This window comes from Octopus bimaculoides, chromosome 9, assembly GCF_046866305.1.
Source record: "Octopus bimaculoides isolate indiv1 chromosome 9, ASM4686630v1, whole genome shotgun sequence".
Classification (NCBI taxonomy): Eukaryota; Metazoa; Mollusca; class Cephalopoda; order Octopoda; family Octopodidae; genus Octopus; species Octopus bimaculoides.
The window spans coordinates 69,837,449-69,857,117 of NC_142936.1; positions in this window are offsets into that span (position 1 = coordinate 69,837,449).

Below are 19,669 nucleotides of genomic sequence, written 5' to 3' on the forward strand. Positions count from 1 at the left end.
AACATTTTAATAGTTACAGAAAATGAGTGCCTTAAATTTGTATTGCGTAAGTGGTAAGCCAAGCCCGTAGTTTGATTTCGATTCTCGATCTATGCAATGTTATTTATCTTTTTTGTTTCTCTAATAGCTTTCATAAAGGTAAGACATACACAATTTGTATATTTATCGCCCTTTAATATTTTATATTCCATGGCAATTCCGCTAGTATACTTACCATCCTTTATTATACTACTTCATTGACTGCGTCTAGGATGATGTGTTTTGCGGTACACCAGATTCTTCATTCTCGTGTTCCAGATAAGTATTTTTACACAACCTGATATATCAAGTTACACCTTCCCATTGCTGGTAATCTACCATACAATTTCCACTTCAATAACTACTTTCGATGTCCCTCCGTCACTCGTATCCAATACATGATGCAGCTAAGTTAACCGTATTCTCAGCATTACCATTAGTTCCTTCTGTTTTGTTCTTCTCAGTATTTCTAATTATTCAATCCCTAAATGTACTATGTAGTACACTACGTAAAAGTATTCCTAGAATGCATTATGTTTAATTCTCATTACTTTTATATATTGGGTCATCCCATAAGTAATGCGTTTTTTACACTTCGTTTATTTTTCAAAATTAAGATAATTTTTTTTAAATCTAAAATATATACTTCATTTTCTACAATGCTCATCCATCTATCTGGTTGACTTGCAAAATTCATTTGTCCGTGATGAAAAGTACTCCTCCACTACTGTTCTGACCTCGCCTACAGAATTCATATTTTTCCATCCAAATGATTTTGAAGACTGGGGAATAAATCATAATCAGATGAAGCAATGTCCGGATATCGTTTCCCATTCAAACTGCTCCAGCCTTTCGAATTCATCCTCGCTGTATGTGGCCGAGCATCATCCTGATGGAAGAACACCTTTCGTCTTGAAAACAAAGATGGTTGTTCTTCTTCTAGCGCTGGCTTAAGCCGCTCAAGCTGCTCGCAGTAAATCTCCTTTGTTATCGTTTGGCTTGAGTTTAAAAGTTGAAAGTGAACTAAACCTTTCATATCCCACCAAACAGATAACACCATTTTAGGTGGCTGAAGATCTTCTTTAGCCTGGGGTGCTGGTGTTTCTCTTTTCCCTACCCACTATTGTCAGCGCTAGACATTTTTAGAGAGAATCTATTTCTCGTCACCAGCTCTATTCGATCCAAAAAAGGTGCATTTGTGAGACATGACATCAAAGAAGAGCACATATTCACTCTCTCCGCGCGATTAGATTCGGAAAGTTTGTGAGGAAACCATTGATACAATTTGCTGACTTTTCCGATGGCGCGCAAGTGTTGATGAATGGTTGAATGAACAAATCCAAGCTTCTCTGTTAGTTCCCCAATAGTTAAGATGGGATTTTGTTCCACCAGGGTTTGCAGGACGTCTTCGTCGAGCTTTACAGATCTTCCAGGACGGGGCTCGTCTTCTAGGCTGTAGTTTCCGGCTCGAAATTTCTGGAACTGGCTTACGCTTATTGTCCGATTCCCATATACTGCATTAATATTCCTCGCACTTTCCGTTGCGTTGTTGCCTTTATTGAACTCATAAAGCAAAATGTGCCGAATATGCTTCTTTGTCATTTTCATTATAGCTTTGAAAAATTAACTATTAAAATCGAACTGCACTCTTCAAAAAAAGAATAAGGACAAGGTAAAATTACTACTTATTTTTATAGCAAGTTGATGTAGGTAGTTTATCCCGTCCCCTCCGACTTTTAGCTCATGCAATTTAAAAAACCGCATTATTTATAGGACAACCCAATATTTTTGCTGTTTCGTTACTACTGAGAAGAAAAGACAAATATTTCAAACAGTACACAATTTAGTTTTCATACTGGTATTTTTTAGTTTCTAAATGTTACTGAGTCCACCAAATATTTCACAGGTACATGACTATTGTACTTATAACACAAGTGTTCCGGGATTCTAAGCCCTAAATGGCAAGAGACTACAAGCTGGTTTCGGTGATCGGTGGATTAAATTCTGCTTCATTTTTTCATCAGGGTTCTTGAATAAAACATCACTTCTTTTCCTTCTTCAAAAATATGCGACGATTATACCCTTTCAAAAAGAAACAAGGAACAGCACGAAAAGATAAAATGAAGACATGGTTTGCTATTTCCATATATTGCAAACAAGGACCGCGTTTTTGGTTTTGTTAATTTTTGTTGGATTAGCTCACTGAACGAAGAAACTAAGTCGTAAAATAATTGATCGGATTCATTATTCTTAGGCTAGGAAACTAAATTAGAAGACATCCATAAATTGGAGTCAGTCCACGCTCGTTATTTTGAATTTATTTTCAAATGGAAGATCGATTTTTCTTGGAGATTTATTTACGGCAAATTTAGATGGCTGATATTTAAATTACCAGTAATATCTATGACCTACCGTTAATCAATGTCATCGCATTTATTATAGAATTTTTTTCTATTTGTTGCGGGGTTTTTTGTTGTTGATATTATTATCACACGGAAATTTACCCCGATAACCTAGCATTATTTCTAACTCGTTTATTTCTTATTTCCAATGTTCACAATTTAATTGGTATAATCTTGAGTTGGTCAGATTATATGAAGCATCCTGTGGCTTTTGACAGACTACACAGAATGCTGACAGGAAAGAAAATACATCTTGTTATTTATCTTAGTATTTAAGCTATTCAAAAGAAAGACTAATGTATTTTTAGAATTCTTCAAATCTCTATGACGTCCCATTAGAAATTTTTCTGTCGCCGCTTGTTGTAATGACACTGTGAAAAGTGATTGATAACAGTGTTAGTCGATCACCGTACAAAACACTATTCTTTGTTTACGTTCGATGACATTCTGAATTCAAAACCACACGAAATGGGGTTTGCTTTTCATCATTCGGGGTTGATAAAAAATTTCCAAAGTAGAGCGGCAGATTACAGATTGGCTGAGGAACGTTGCGATATATATCCCAAACCCTTGCGCTCTGAATGGAGAGATTAGCACTTTTTTCTCTTTTTATTTGTTTCAGTCTATAGACTGCAGCTGTGGTGGGGCACCGCCTTCAAGGATTATAGTCGAATGAATGGATCCCAGTACATATTTTATCAGTCTCTTTTACCGAACATCTAAGTAACGGGGACGTAAACACACCAACATCGGTTGTCAAGAGATGGTGGGGGCCGAACACGGACACAAACACACAAAGACACACACACACATAGGTATATAGCTTCTTCCAGTTCCCATCAACCAAATCCACCCACAAGGATTTGGTCGGTCCGAGGCCATAATAGAAAACACTTGCCTAAGGTTCCACGCTGCGGGACTTAACCCAAAATCATGTGATTGGGAAGCAAGCTTCTTCGTAATGTTGATAGTTGATGTATCCTGAATACACTAATAAGAAATTTACGAGAATGGATATGAACTATTAGGAAGCTGATTAGTTAGATATATTTTAGCTTACTAATGGACATACATTAAACACGTTTAGTAAAAGATCATAGTAACACTCTCAGATATGCGATGGAAAAATAACAGTCACCATCTGCAATACCTATAGAAACTTTCTGAGATATTTCTTTGACATTAATCACAAATGTAGCATTGCTTCTGCGCTGTAAATATTCAAAGTCAAGTATTGAAATAATTCAGAGATTCAATATCCCAATTATATAGTTAGTGCCTAGGTTTAAAAATTTTCTCTCAGCTCATGAGATTTCATTGAAATAATCAGTAATGTGTTAAATATTATAGAAATTTCACAGGTAGTCGAATATTTTCCCTTTCTTATATATATATATATATATATATATATATATATATATATATATATATATATATATATATATATATATATATGGAGATAGAGGGACCGAGTTATACTTATATATAATATATAAAATCCGTTCTGTCTGTCTGTCTGTTTGTGCACTTATAACTCAATTATTGTTCATCTGATCGCGCTGAAATTTTAAAAATTGGTACATGAGAGACCAGAGCATTCCGTAATCTAAAAAGATTTTCAAAATAGTGAGTTTCAAAGTGAGAATCGCTATTTTTGTAATCTTTTCATCCTATTTGTTCCGCCATTAAAAGCAACGAGTTTACTCAGACAGCCAGCGCATACCATTTCGCTAGCAACAAGGGGAATGCAGGATGACAGTAAGCCAAAACCGTTGCTATGCTGTCTATCTTCTTTCCTCTCTCTCTCTGTCTCTCTTATGATGTCCGATTCCACTTGAAGTTGTATACATTTTGTGTTAAGCTTCATTATCAATCATTTATCCGTATTGAGAAGAAACAGTCAAAAGTAACCACCACATACAATCACCAAACATCTCCACTACTTAACACCATCCAAGTTAATGCTCTTTACCTTTACCTACGATGAAATCGCAACCATTTTAATTAAGCAAAACAAGAGAAAAAATTGATTGTTATTAAAACGCGTAAAATTTTGAGCTTATTAATCTTAATCATTAGTTACAGTTTCTCATTCAAACTACATAATAAGCAGAATTGTCGGATTAAGACAGTAGGGGGTTTTTGGAAGATTTGGCTGCTATTTCTACCAGGTCTAGCTACCATATAGATGTTTCCCTCATTGGCTCATACAGATATATATACATGCAGATATACATAAAATCGAAATTAAATACTTAAAGTAACAGGCGTCAAATACGAAAGCGAAGGTCCATGCAGTGGAAATTTCCAACTTCTTGCCTAATGCGAGTCCAGAGCAATCTTTTATCTCTGACATTATTTCAGTATTACGTCTCTATTGTAATGTGAGGAAATACTTTCAGTTTGAAAGATGTCTGTCTTAAGTATTTAAGTATTGTTTTATTTGATTTTATTTTAAGGTAATAAGTATTTTTCTTTTGAAAATTAGTATTCATTCCATCATTTTGTTTACGCACCAAGAAATTTAATAAACGTCAAACTATAATTATTGCATATATGCCAAATTCCCTGAAATTCCTAATCGTGGCAAAAATATACTTTCAAAATTACCCGTCATTTGGCGAGTAACACACTAGTGCACATTCTATTCATAGTATTCTCATATGTATTGTTAATTATCAGTACATATCTCTCACATAATTGATATGTATTCAGTTTGTGAACGATAATACATTTTTATATTCTGCTTTTGGTTATAGTCTAAATTATATATTTAAGCTATATTCATTACCATGGAGTAAAATTTGACAAAATTTACACAAACTGTTTTGTTTTTTCTTTTATCCGACCTCTCAAATCAGCAATTACAGTGTATCATGTCTGTGTATATTTTGTATTTGTGACTATGCGTGCTATGTGTCTGTGTATGCGTATGTACATTGTCTGTTGATATATGTGCATCCTAAACTATTGAACGATACAAAACCCACTGAACAATTAAGGTATATTCAAGATATATTTCAAGACTTCATTAAAACTAATGTTACGTAGTTCGTAAATATGTGTGTGTGTGTGTGTGTGCATACATACATAATGATTTTTGCATTGCCGGGTGATTCAAACCAACTACAATCAATCAAAAGTGATATTAGAGACACTCTTTTGTGTTGTAAAAGATGAAAGCAAATCAAGTACGCAAGAAAATTCTTGGAGGATCTATTTGCTCTTACGATAAACATTAACGAATCGAGAAGAGAGTTTAATATTCGCTTTGGAACTTTTAGCTAAATGATTGTTCACTTGACGATTGTTACAATTACAGTATTTGTTTTTATCCCTTTCTTACATCAGTCATTTAACATCTCACACACAGCTTTGAAAAATTATCAAGAATGAGTAAAATATGTTACATATAATTCTTTAGATACTTCAGACGAAAATGCTTACAGTTCAATTCATACTTTTTTGTCCTTTATTCTATGTAAGGACGTTTGTTATTTTGTTATTTAGTAGGTAGCAGACACGGTAATTAAGCCTTATCAAGTGAAATTAGGCAGGTTCTCAATCTCTTGGTCCTGGAAGAATTAAACTGGAAGTTAACCCCATTAGATTCGGGCTCGGAAGGGCGGCAAGCTGGCAGAATCGTTAAAGCGTCGGTAAAATAATGTGCGGCGTTCGTTCAGGCTCTCTCTTTCCTTCGTGGCCGATAGAATAAAGTGCCAGTCAAGCACTAAGGTCTATAGTATTGACTACTATTCTTCCTCTTAAAATTGCTAGCCTTGTGTCTAAATAAGAACCCTAGATCTGGCCTCGGAATGCTTAATGGAAGAAACTAAAACACTAAATAGCGTATACTTCAGCGTCACTTTTGTGAATCCGGGTACTTGCGAGCCAGCAAGGAGACACTCTATTGTCGCTCGATCTTCTGGAAATAGCAGCTAAGCCTTTGTTAGATAATACTCTGACATCACTTTAAAACATAAAAGGCAAGCTGGATAATATCATTCTAAATTAAGTCTGAAAACTATAACCGGTTGTCATACCTAGATGACCTTGAATCATAAGTTTGTTTCATTAGCGCTGACCTGAAATTAAGCAGTAACAATTCGTTTCCTTATATATGAAACGATTATTCATTTCATACAAAAGCCTAAAGAATAAAATTCATCAGAAACTCAAAGTTATATATAGCATGTCTTTCTTTAGATATTCTCCGAGAAATTCTTAGGAGATTTGCAATGCCAATTGAAATAGCTGCAGTTGGAATTAAAAGCCATGATTAGTTTTGCCAATTTACTGCAACAGATCTGTTCAACAGAACAGAAACTTTTATATGACTATTTGTACACTGTCGTGGCTATGTAGGTAAGTAGTTTGTTTCACAATCTCGTGATTTCAAATCCAGTCCCGCTTCACTGCATCTTGGGTAAATGTCTTCTACCATAGCTCCTGGCCATCAAATGTCTTGTGAGTGAAATTAGTAGACAAAAATTATTTGGAAACCCGACACACACACACATATCTATACATACTGATATATATATATATATATATATATATATATAGGAAAAATCCAGGGGAATAATTACAAGGTAGTTCAATGTCGCTTAAGTGTCCCAGGATTTAATTCCGGGATAGTAAGTCGTATTTAGTAGAAAATAAGAAAACTGAATAATTGAATAAGGAGACGAACACTCAGGATGTTGTGAAAACATTTATATCTTGAAGTCTTCTACGGATGCACTCCAAAAATGTCTGACAGGATTAATTATGGTCAGCATTGCATCAATCTCATCAGGAAGGATATAACAAAATCATCAAACAAGGACTTCCTATTTCTGTTAACGTCTGTTTGATAAGTTTGTTATTTGTGTGTGTGTGTGTGTGTGTGTGTGTGTGTGTGTGTGTGTGTGTGTGTGTGTGTGTGTGTGTGTGTGTGTGTGTGTGTTTGTGTGTGTGTGTGTTTGTGTGTGTGTGTGTGTGTGTGTGTGTGTGTGTGTGTGTGTGTATACATATATATATTTGTTCACCTAATTCCTTGTAAGCAGTGTCCCAGCATATCCGCAGCTCCATGACTGAAACATCTCAAGCAAAAATGAGATACTTTTTGGTCACTGTACACATTACCCTTTCTGCATTAGCTGTTTGTAATAACATCATAAGTTACCCTCCAAATATTAATTTAATATCTGAGAAACTAGATAACTAACCAAACCTCTTCAAATTTTTGATTACTTCAAGAATTAAATAAACTACACAAAGAGGGTATTTCATTAGAATATAAGTTAGTTTATAAATATCAAATACATGTCTATCAAACTGGATTTTGAAAATATTCTCTAGTTAAACTGTCTGTGATGCTAATCTCTGTGATTGTCAGTGCTTAAAGTAAGAAATATTTGTATATATATCCTTTTATAAATCTATTCCCGTCACTCACTACAAACATCCTAGATTTTCTGGATTATGTTTTTCTTTCTTTTTTCTCTTTATTTATTCATTTTTAGGGATAATCTTGGATTTAACGCAGAGCGTATTTATGCATCCATAAAACTAAATATGAATGCAGACGCATATGATATAGCAAAAAGTATTTAAAATATGAAAAACAATGAATAATGAAATGGAGGATTATCAAAAGATAGCATCGATTACCCCCTTTTAAATGTTATTCGTGTCTACATAAACACTTTTCTCACGAAATACTTAAATGCTTTCATAACTTGAAGGATATTATAACCATAAAATACGATGGACAAGCGAACATATGAAAATGAAGAGAAGAAATAGGAAAAACAAAGTGATTAATAATAGTTGTAGAATTTGATCAACGAACCATAAAACCTAAAGCCACTTTCTCAATCTCGTTCATGGTTCCAATATTTTCTCTTTCGACAGTAGCCTCATACAATTTTCTCTTTTACTCTCCCCCAATACATCTGTATTATATATAAACATACATACATATATACATATATACATACATATACATTCATCTCTTGGAGCTCCTGACATTTATATATTTCTCATTCTGGCACAAATAACTGCTTGTTAGAAATTAATACTCTTTAAAAAATACTGTATTGCTAAAGTCTTGCAACTAGAAAAGGGTGAATTCGCTGACATCCTCTTTGTTCCGAACTAATATATAAAGCAGAAGTACATTGCGTATTGATAATTAATAAATGAATCACAAATAGACTCACACATAATATAATACACTTATGTAGATATATATACAAACTGACCAGGAATATACACACTCACACATACTCACTCATAAACGCGCGCACGTGCACAAATTCTTGCCATACAGTTCCTCATAGTTCAAACGGATGTGAGCTAACGAAGGTTACTTTGTAACTTTTATTCTCTTGTCTTGCATTTAAGATTATACACATACACACATGCATATATATACATATATATATATATATATATATATATATATATATATATATATATATATATATATATACATATGTAAGTATTATGTATGTGTTTGTATGTACGTATATGTAGTGGAGGCACATGGCTCAGTGGTTAGAGCGTCAGGTTCACAATCATATGGTAGTGAGTTCAATTCTCGGACCGGGCTGTGTATTGTGTTCCTGAGTGAGAGACACTTTATTTCATGTTGCTCTAGTTCACTCAGCTGTAGAAATTAGTTACCTTTCCCTTGGATAACATCGGAGGCGTAGAGAGGGGAAGCTAGTATGCATGGACGACAGCTGGACTTCCACTAACAACGCTACCCGGATTAGTGCCCGGAGGGCAACTTTCTAGATGCAATCCCATGTTCATTCATGACCGAAGAGTGGTCCTTCATGTATGCATATATATATATATATATATATATATATATATATATATATATATATATATATATATATATATATATATATATATAAACCATAAAATATCAGTAGGTATAAGAGATGAATATATTTATATAATCACTTGGTATCCTCAGGGTTACAGCCGTTTCGCAGCCGTCTTCGTGTATTAATAATAATTTCAGTGTAAAACAAAATTATGCTGGCATGTTTCCGTTATTATGCATACTATGCATTATACAGCACTATTGCATTTTCACAAATCAGTGTAAATGAAGATCGCTCATCAAATCATCAGAACATCAAAGTTGAGCCGTGGTGTGACCATGATGTTCTGGTCTCCTGATCAGTTAGGTTCCTTTATTTGCATTGATTTGTGACTATACAACTGTTTCGTGAAATGCATAGTAATTCAAACAAGTAAATAAAATTTTATTTCACAGTGAAGTTATTACTACATGAAGAAGGCTACGAAGCGGCCGTAATCTTAAGAATATCAAGTGGTTAAATGAATATATTCATCACTCATACTTCCTGACCTTTTATGGTTTATTTACTCCTTATGAAGTAACGAAATTGATCAGATCTTCTGGATTTCAGCTGCCTAGATTACTATGTGATCTGCTGATAGCTTTATCCGTTAGAGAGTCTTTCTGTGAGAGATACACGATTCTCTGAATCTACATCTATACTACAAATTTATACTACAAATTAAGTCATAAGTCATAAGATATTTTATATATATAAGAGTGTATAAAGATATATACACGGAGAGAAGAACCTTGACAGGATTTCTTACCTGCTGAAAAGGGCAGTTAATATCATGGTTAGGGTTTTTAACTGCCCTTTTCATATGTAAGAAGTTCTATCAAGGGTCTTCTCTCCGTGTGTATATCTTTATACACTTGTATATAATATATATATATGTGTGTGTGTGAGTGTGTGTGTGTGTGTGTGTGTGTGTGTGTGTGTGTGTGTGTATGTATGTATGTATGTATGTATGTATGTATGTATGTATGTATACGCAAAGGTGACAATGACTTCGGTGTTGCAGCTTGATTTCTACTAAAACGTTTTGAACAATCCTTTAGTGTTAAATCGTTTTTGATGTATATTGACAAATAAAAATATGCGTGTGTGCGCACGCGTGTGTATATATAAAATAAAATGGACCTGCATTTTTTCCTTTATGGGATCAAAGCGAACTCTTTAGATGTTGATAAATAAGTATAATAAATATACCGCGTATTTCAACGGTTCTAAAACTTTTCAACTGTATTCGGGAAAATGTTAGTATTAAAATCTAACACTTCGATTTTGGAAACACAACCGTAAGAAGGTATTTTATCAACGAGAATATCTGAATTTTGGAAACAGTATAAGAATTAATCAGAATATTCTATTTTTAATAAACATTTCTTTACCTCAAATATCATTTGTTTCTTTTTTCATATTACGCATGGGGACAGTTATATCTGGAAAATACATAGGTAAGTAAATTTTGAACGAAGGCAAGCTATTTCAGTTGAAAACAAGAATATTTAGTAAACTGTTATTGATTTAAAGCAAAACTTTCTATCTAAAGACTTCTTTGTAGTCAGGTATTTTAAATCTTATTTTATACATTTTCCTATTTGTTATTGAACAAGAAAAGCAAACGACTTTACTATCTTAAATGTGTAAATCTCTATCAATAAAATAAATACGAAAGCATATTTTAGGAAACAAGGTAAGAAATCTAAATACCAGCAATATATTCTGTTGGAAACTTGTGTACTTTTCTATTTTCAGACACGCGCCTCCATTTTTTTTTACATTTTTTCCGCTGCTGTTTCGTAATGTACGAAAAGAAATAATAGAAGAAATATAAGGAAAATAACTTAATATTCGAAATATTGCATTTCTAAATCTCTCAGAGACACTTATACAGTAGCAGCACGATAAAGTGATAGTTTGTTGCCAACTTAATGTGGCAGTCCCAGGAAACGGAAGAATGCTACTGCTATTTAGCCCCAAGAAACGCCGTTTCCAGTTGGTTATATGACACAAGCGTACTGTCCTTATCTCCCTTGTTTGAAGACATAAGAACACATAATACGCTTGCGTCACATAGCTAACTGGAAACGGTGTTTCCTGAGGCTAAATAGTAGTAGCATTCTTCCTTTTGCTGGGACTGCCACATTAAGTTGGCAAAGACCATCACAACTTAATATTTGGTCTTTGGATAATAAGAGGAACTTTAAAAGAGGTTATACAAATGCATCTACATTAGGATGACTATATTACCTGCCAATCTAAACTTTAAAGTAATAGAAATTGCTTTATAAGCAATCCATATGAGGTGCTACGCAGAGCATTCATTTAGATTCAAAGTATTTATCCTTTAACTTTTACTGCTGCACAGAGTCGAAAATCTTATTGAAACACGCCTAGTCATACACATATGCTCGTTCAGTACTTAGTGAAATATTGAACGAGTGCTGCCTAAGTCGATGCACGTTTGTCAAGGTGGCTGAGGGGGTTAACTTGGTAGCGAGTGCATTTTCAAATGCATGGTGGCATGTTAGCTAATCTGGAAGAATTTCACCGTTGTTCATAATTAATTGTATACTTCTTTAGTTGATGTTCATAACGCATTGTATACTCCTTTGGAGCATCACCTTGAAGGGTTTATTCGAATAAATCGACCCCAGGGCATCTTTGTAAGTCTAGTACTTATTCTATCGGAGACTTTTGCCGGACCGCTAATTTACGGGCAAGTAAACTCACCAACACCAGTCGTCAAGCGGTGATGGGGGAACAAACACAGTAACAAGCACACACACACACACACACACACACACACACACACACACACATATATATATATATATATATATATATATATATATATATACGATGGGTTTCTTTCAGTTTCCGTCTATCAAATCCACTCACAAGACTTTGATCGGCCCGAGGCTAAAGTAGAAGACACTTGGCTAAATTGCCGCGCAGTGGGACTGAACCTGGAACCATGTGGTTGGGAAGCAAGCTTCTTACCACACAGCCACGCCTGCGTCTATATTTACATTAACTTAACATTGTTTCATCTTATTGCTATTATGTTACTATAGAATATATCTATACATTTAATAGCTAAATCTGTGTTACAATGAATTTGAACATTACCGCTATACAATGTGTTCATAGAGAAAGAGGGTATCTTGGAATTGCCTTCAGCAACTGTGTACCCTCCTTAACTACCCACGAATACGTTGCTTAAAATACTACAAATGTTAAGAGTTAAAGTAAACCGAATGAAGCAATTTTCATATTTAACTCTTTTCTTGGCATCGAGATTAAACATTAAATTACTATTGCGCTAAGTGTTTTGTTTTGAGATTACAATAAACTATAATTGTTATTTCCGCTCTGAGATTAAACATTAAATTACTATTGCGCTAACAGTGTAATGTTTTGAGATTACAATAAACTATAACTGTTATTTCCGCTCTATAATTGTTATTTTCAGCCGAAAATAAGGTAAATTTTTCCGTAAATCCTTGCAAATTTGGATCTGTGCTTTGTCAAAAGTAGCGTATATGTTTTTACTAATAGATGAAGTGCACCCGGTGTGAACTACGTCTGCAACTTTAGACCCTTTCACTTTCATTGTGGTTGTCTTTAGGGAAAAGTATTAACCTTACAAACCTCCCATTTCTTCTTCATATTACATGTAAGCCGTTTTGTTTGTGAAAGAAAATACATTGATGATATTATCTATTTAAAAATAATGAAATTATAATCAATTCCAATTAACCTAAAAGGACATCTACTGCACCATGTGAAATCATCTAAGTAAAAGTATATCAAGATTTCAAGGGTGATACATTATGGGATTTTAATTGTAGTGAAAGAACAAAGCAAACATCGATTAAGACGAGCGAAGCCTTCTATTAGCATAGAAAGAAAAACGAGGGAGAGAGGAGGTAAGAAATGGGGAGAGAAAATGTAATAAGTGAGGAGAGAGATGAAAGCGCAATTAACAGAAGCATATTGCATAAGCAATCAATACAATGTACACGAGTTGTTAATACAAGCTTCGTGATAAATGAATCCATAAATGGATCTGTATTGTCTGCTAATATTTCCAACATTTCTAAACACATAACGCTACTCATTTAACCTTAATTGAATTCGAAATATTCAATGATATTGTATGTCTAATAGTTTAGTTTTGTAAACTACTAAGTAATCTTGAGAAGAAAGTAGTTTCTTATTCATAAAAACACTGTGACAGGCCAATTACAGGATATTCATTGTTAGTTACTCTTTCATTAATTTCTTACGTAAGCGGAATGTCCTACCACACACACACACATACATTCATACATACACACACACACACATACATACATACATACATACATACACACAGAGAAAAAGATGTAAATATAGAAACGGATATGCATATTAACATTTAGTAGCAATATTGCTGCACAGAGTCGAAAGTCTTATTGGTATATCCCTTGAAACACGCCTAGTCGTACACGTATGCTCGTTCAGTACTTAGTGAAATATTGAACGAGTGTTGCCTAAGTCGATGCACGTTTGTCAAGGTGGCTGAGGTGGTTAACTTGGATCTATTTTAAAACGGGGGCCACATTTTTCATTAATGTTTTACGTAGTGTTTTTGGTACGGAAAGTCTTTCAAACTTCGTATACTTATCTATTTTGTGTTATAGAACAGAAAAATATTTTTGTATTCGAATTTATTTCATGTAAAAAATTGTCTTATTTCGATAATTTCAACCAATCACTGACAAGTATTCAGTTGTTTACATTTACTCCTTTGGCTGATTAAGCGATGTAAAGCGTATTTAATCTCCATACCTTCGTTTTATTTGCTTTTTTCATTTTAAATTTGCTTTAACCCTAACCCTAACCCTAACCCTAACCCTAGGGTTAGGGTTAGGGTTAGGGTTAGGGTTAATTGTTTCAGAATTGTTTGTTTATGTAGTCGGCACTTAATGTATATCGGCTTAATGGACGTCAGTGATTGGTTGAAATTACAGAAATACGACAACTTTAACATGGAATAACTTATGGATTTCTTTTTTTTTAAAGAAGACTAAGAGAAAAAGATGTTTTATATGACACATTCTACCAGTGTTCCAAGTTTCAAAGTGTTTCGTTGATGAAAAATGTGGCCCCCGTTTTAAAAAAGATCTGTTAACTTGGTAGCGAGTGCATTTTCAAATGCATGGTAGCATGTTAGCTAAGCTGGAAGAATTTCACCATTGTTCATAACTAATTGCATACTTCTTTAGCTGATGTTCATAACGCATTGTATACTCCTTTGGCTGATGCTTTCACACCTTATATTTTTACACTTTTCAGGCATGAACATTTACTAACTGACTTTGCGCAGTAGCTTGTTTATTTATTTCCTTTTGTCTCAAATTCTACTCATACTATTTGCGTGATTTTTACCAACACACACGCACGCACACACACACACACACACACACACACACACACACACACACACACACACAAATACATGTATATTATATTCAATATATATAATGTATATATGTATGCATGTAAGTATATATGCATGCATTTATGTATGTATGTATGTATGTATGTATGTATATACTAAAGGATGTTACAGTAAACGTAGCATACGAAATTTCAGGTAATGCTCAGTTAAGTCCGAAATTCAAACTCGAAGATCGTTCGAGGCAGGTAGCGCTGAAGCAGGAAGTCGGCTATAAAAACGATCTTCGTCGAGCGGGTAAGGAAGTAGAAATGACAGATAAATAAAAGTAGGCGCACATGGAATATATTTAGATAGAGAGTTGCATATTTTGTATACGCAGCATTTCATGTGAATACAATCCTCACACCTACTTTTGCTTATCTGTCATTCATGCTTTTATATATAAGATGCTCGTTCCTTTATCGGAGGCATTCTTTGGTGTTTGCTATAATGTAATCAAATTTGGATTTAATTTGATACTAAATAATAGCCGATCGAATAAAAACAAAGTAACATACGTAGGTGTGTAATTTGACAGGCCAATTACAGGATATTCATTGTTAGTTACTCTTTCATTAATTTCTTACGTAAGCGGAATGTCCTACCACACACACACACATACATTCATACATACACACACACACACATACATACATACATACATACATACACACAGAGAAAAAGATGTAAATATAGAAACGGATATGCATATTAACATTTAGTAGCAATATTGCTGCACAGAGTCGAAAGTCTTATTGGTATATCCCTTGAAACACGCCTAGTCGTACACGTATGCTCGTTCAGTACTTAGTGAAATATTGAACGAGTGTTGCCTAAGTCGATGCACGTTTGTCAAGGTGGCTGAGGTGGTTAACTTGGATCTATTTTAAAACGGGGGCCACATTTTTCATTAATGTTTTACGTAGTGTTTTTGGTACGGAAAGTCTTTCAAACTTCGTATACTTATCTATTTTGTGTTATAGAACAGAAAAATATTTTTGTATTCGAATTTATTTCATGTAAAAAATTGTCTTATTTCGATAATTTCAACCAATCACTGACAAGTATTCAGTTGTTTACATTTACTCCTTTGGCTGATTAAGCGATGTAAAGCGTATTTAATCTCCATACCTTCGTTTTATTTGCTTTTTTCATTTTAAATTTGCTTTAACCCTAACCCTAACCCTAACCCTAACCCTAACCCTAGGGTTAGGGTTAGGGTTAGGGTTAGGGTTAATTGTTTCAGAATTGTTTGTTTATGTAGTCGGCACTTAATGTATATCGGCTTAATGGACGTCAGTGATTGGTTGAAATTACAGAAATACGACAACTTTAACATGGAATAACTTATGGATTTCTTTTTTTTTAAAGAAGACTAAGAGAAAAAGATGTTTTATATGACACATTCTACCAGTGTTCCAAGTTTCAAAGTGTTTCGTTGATGAAAAATGTGGCCCCCGTTTTAAAAAAGATCTGTTAACTTGGTAGCGAGTGCATTTTCAAATGCATGGTAGCATGTTAGCTAAGCTGGAAGAATTTCACCATTGTTCATAACTAATTGCATACTTCTTTAGCTGATGTTCATAACGCATTGTATACTCCTTTGGCTGATGCTTTCACACCTTATATTTTTACACTTTTCAGGCATGAACATTTACTAACTGACTTTGCGCAGTAGCTTGTTTATTTATTTCCTTTTGTCTCAAATTCTACTCATACTATTTGCGTGATTTTTACCAACACACACGCACGCACACACACACACACACACACACACACACACACACACACACACACACAAATACATGTATATTATATTCAATATATATAATGTATATATGTATGCATGTAAGTATATATGCATGCATTTATGTATGTATGTATGTATGTATGTATGTATATACTAAAGGATGTTACAGTAAACGTAGCATACGAAATTTCAGGTAATGCTCAGTTAAGTCCGAAATTCAAACTCGAAGATCGTTCGAGGCAGGTAGCGCTGAAGCAGGAAGTCGGCTATAAAAACGATCTTCGTCGAGCGGGTAAGGAAGTAGAAATGACAGATAAATAAAAGTAGGCGCACATGGAATATATTTAGATAGAGAGTTGCATATTTTGTATACGCAGCATTTCATGTGAATACAATCCTCACACCTACTTTTGCTTATCTGTCATTCATGCTTTTATATATAAGATGCTCGTTCCTTTATCGGAGGCATTCTTTGGTGTTTGCTATAATGTAATCAAATTTGGATTTAATTTGATACTAAATAATAGCCGATCGAATAAAAACAAAGTAACATACGTAGGTGTGTAATTTGACAGGCCAATTACAGGATATTCATTGTTAGTTACTCTTTCATTAATTTCTTACGTAAGCGGAATGTCCTACCACACACACACACATACATTCATACATACACACACACACACATACATACATACATACATACATACACACAGAGAAAAAGATGTAAATATAGAAACGGATATGCATATTAACATTTAGTAGCAATATTGCTGCACAGAGTCGAAAGTCTTATTGGTATATCCCTTGAAACACGCCTAGTCGTACACGTATGCTCGTTCAGTACTTAGTGAAATATTGAACGAGTGTTGCCTAAGTCGATGCACGTTTGTCAAGGTGGCTGAGGTGGTTAACTTGGATCTATTTTAAAACGGGGGCCACATTTTTCATTAATGTTTTACGTAGTGTTTTTGGTACGGAAAGTCTTTCAAACTTCGTATACTTATCTATTTTGTGTTATAGAACAGAAAAATATTTTTGTATTCGAATTTATTTCATGTAAAAAATTGTCTTATTTCGATAATTTCAACCAATCACTGACAAGTATTCAGTTGTTTACATTTACTCCTTTGGCTGATTAAGCGATGTAAAGCGTATTTAATCTCCATACCTTCGTTTTATTTGCTTTTTTCATTTTAAATTTGCTTTAACCCTAACCCTAACCCTAACCCTAACCCTAACCCTAGGGTTAGGGTTAGGGTTAGGGTTAGGGTTAATTGTTTCAGAATTGTTTGTTTATGTAGTCGGCACTTAATGTATATCGGCTTAATGGACGTCAGTGATTGGTTGAAATTACAGAAATACGACAACTTTAACATGGAATAACTTATGGATTTCTTTTTTTTTAAAGAAGACTAAGAGAAAAAGATGTTTTATATGACACATTCTACCAGTGTTCCAAGTTTCAAAGTGTTTCGTTGATGAAAAATGTGGCCCCCGTTTTAAAAAAGATCTGTTAACTTGGTAGCGAGTGCATTTTCAAATGCATGGTAGCATGTTAGCTAAGCTGGAAGAATTTCACCATTGTTCATAACTAATTGCATACTTCTTTAGCTGATGTTCATAACGCATTGTATACTCCTTTGGCTGATGCTTTCACACCTTATATTTTTACACTTTTCAGGCATGAACATTTACTAACTGACTTTGCGCAGTAGCTTGTTTATTTATTTCCTTTTGTCTCAAATTCTACTCATACTATTTGCGTGATTTTTACCAACACACACGCACGCACACACACACACACACACACACACACACACACACACACACACACACACACAAATACATGTATATTATATTCAATATATATAATGTATATATGTATGCATGTAAGTATATATGCATGCATTTATGTATGTATGTATGTATGTATGTATGTATATACTAAAGGATGTTACAGTAAACGTAGCATACGAAATTTCAGGTAATGCTCAGTTAAGTCCGAAATTCAAACTCGAAGATCGTTCGAGGCAGGTAGCGCTGAAGCAGGAAGTCGGCTATAAAAACGATCTTCGTCGAGCGGGTAAGGAAGTAGAAATGACAGATAAATAAAAGTAGGCGCACATGGAATATATTTAGATAGAGAGTTGCATATTTTGTATACGCAGCATTTCATGTGAATACAATCCTCACACCTACTTTTGCTTATCTGTCATTCATGCTTTTATATATAAGATGCTCGTTCCTTTATCGGAGGCATTCTTTGGTGTTTGCTATAATGTAATCAAATTTGGATTTAATTTGATACTAAATAATAGCCGATCGAATAAAAACAAAGTAACATACGTAGGTGTGTAATTTGATAAAGAAAAAATAACGGAAAAATCTCTATAAAACCATTCCCTACAGTCTTAAAAATAGAAAAACACATTGGATAGTTTAATACTATAAGAACAAAAGACGAGAAATTCATGACTTGTATGCTTTTCATCCTACGCCAGTTCGATCTGGGACTAAAGAACAACCAAACTACTTTACAGTAATGCATACATTCTGCTAGAAAAAAAACAAATACTTGTGATTTCCTTGAGAGTTCTCAGGTTTATAGTTGAGAGCATATGGGATGTTGCGGCTTCCCTGTCTTTTACATGTTTATTTGCAATTTGAAAACAAGAACTGAGTCGTATTAACCAAAGTGGAGCGTCAATCTAATAGTTACCGTGTAATTTCTTTTTAAATGCTGCACAGAAACTCGACAGATTTGAACTTAGAACTAACGATTCACAAACTCAGTATCACATTCCCATTGCAATTGCTTCTCTGATAAAAGTGTTTTCGTATCACAAAGATTTTAATGGCTGAGAAGGATAGAGAGGGAGGAGAGAGAAATGACAATAGTTCATTCAATTCTAAGCAGTAGTGTAATATAAATATTGGTTTAGATGAACGGACCATAGTTCAGAAGATTTGATCATAATTTAAAAGAATCAAGTATGAAAGGCAGTTGTTTAAAACTCATTAATGGTATTAAAAACACATTAATAGGTACCACGCTTTAGATCCATTCCACCTGACTAGAATATCTTAAACTTTTTGAATCTAATATGTGCGAAAATGTAATAAAGAATTTATGGTGCAA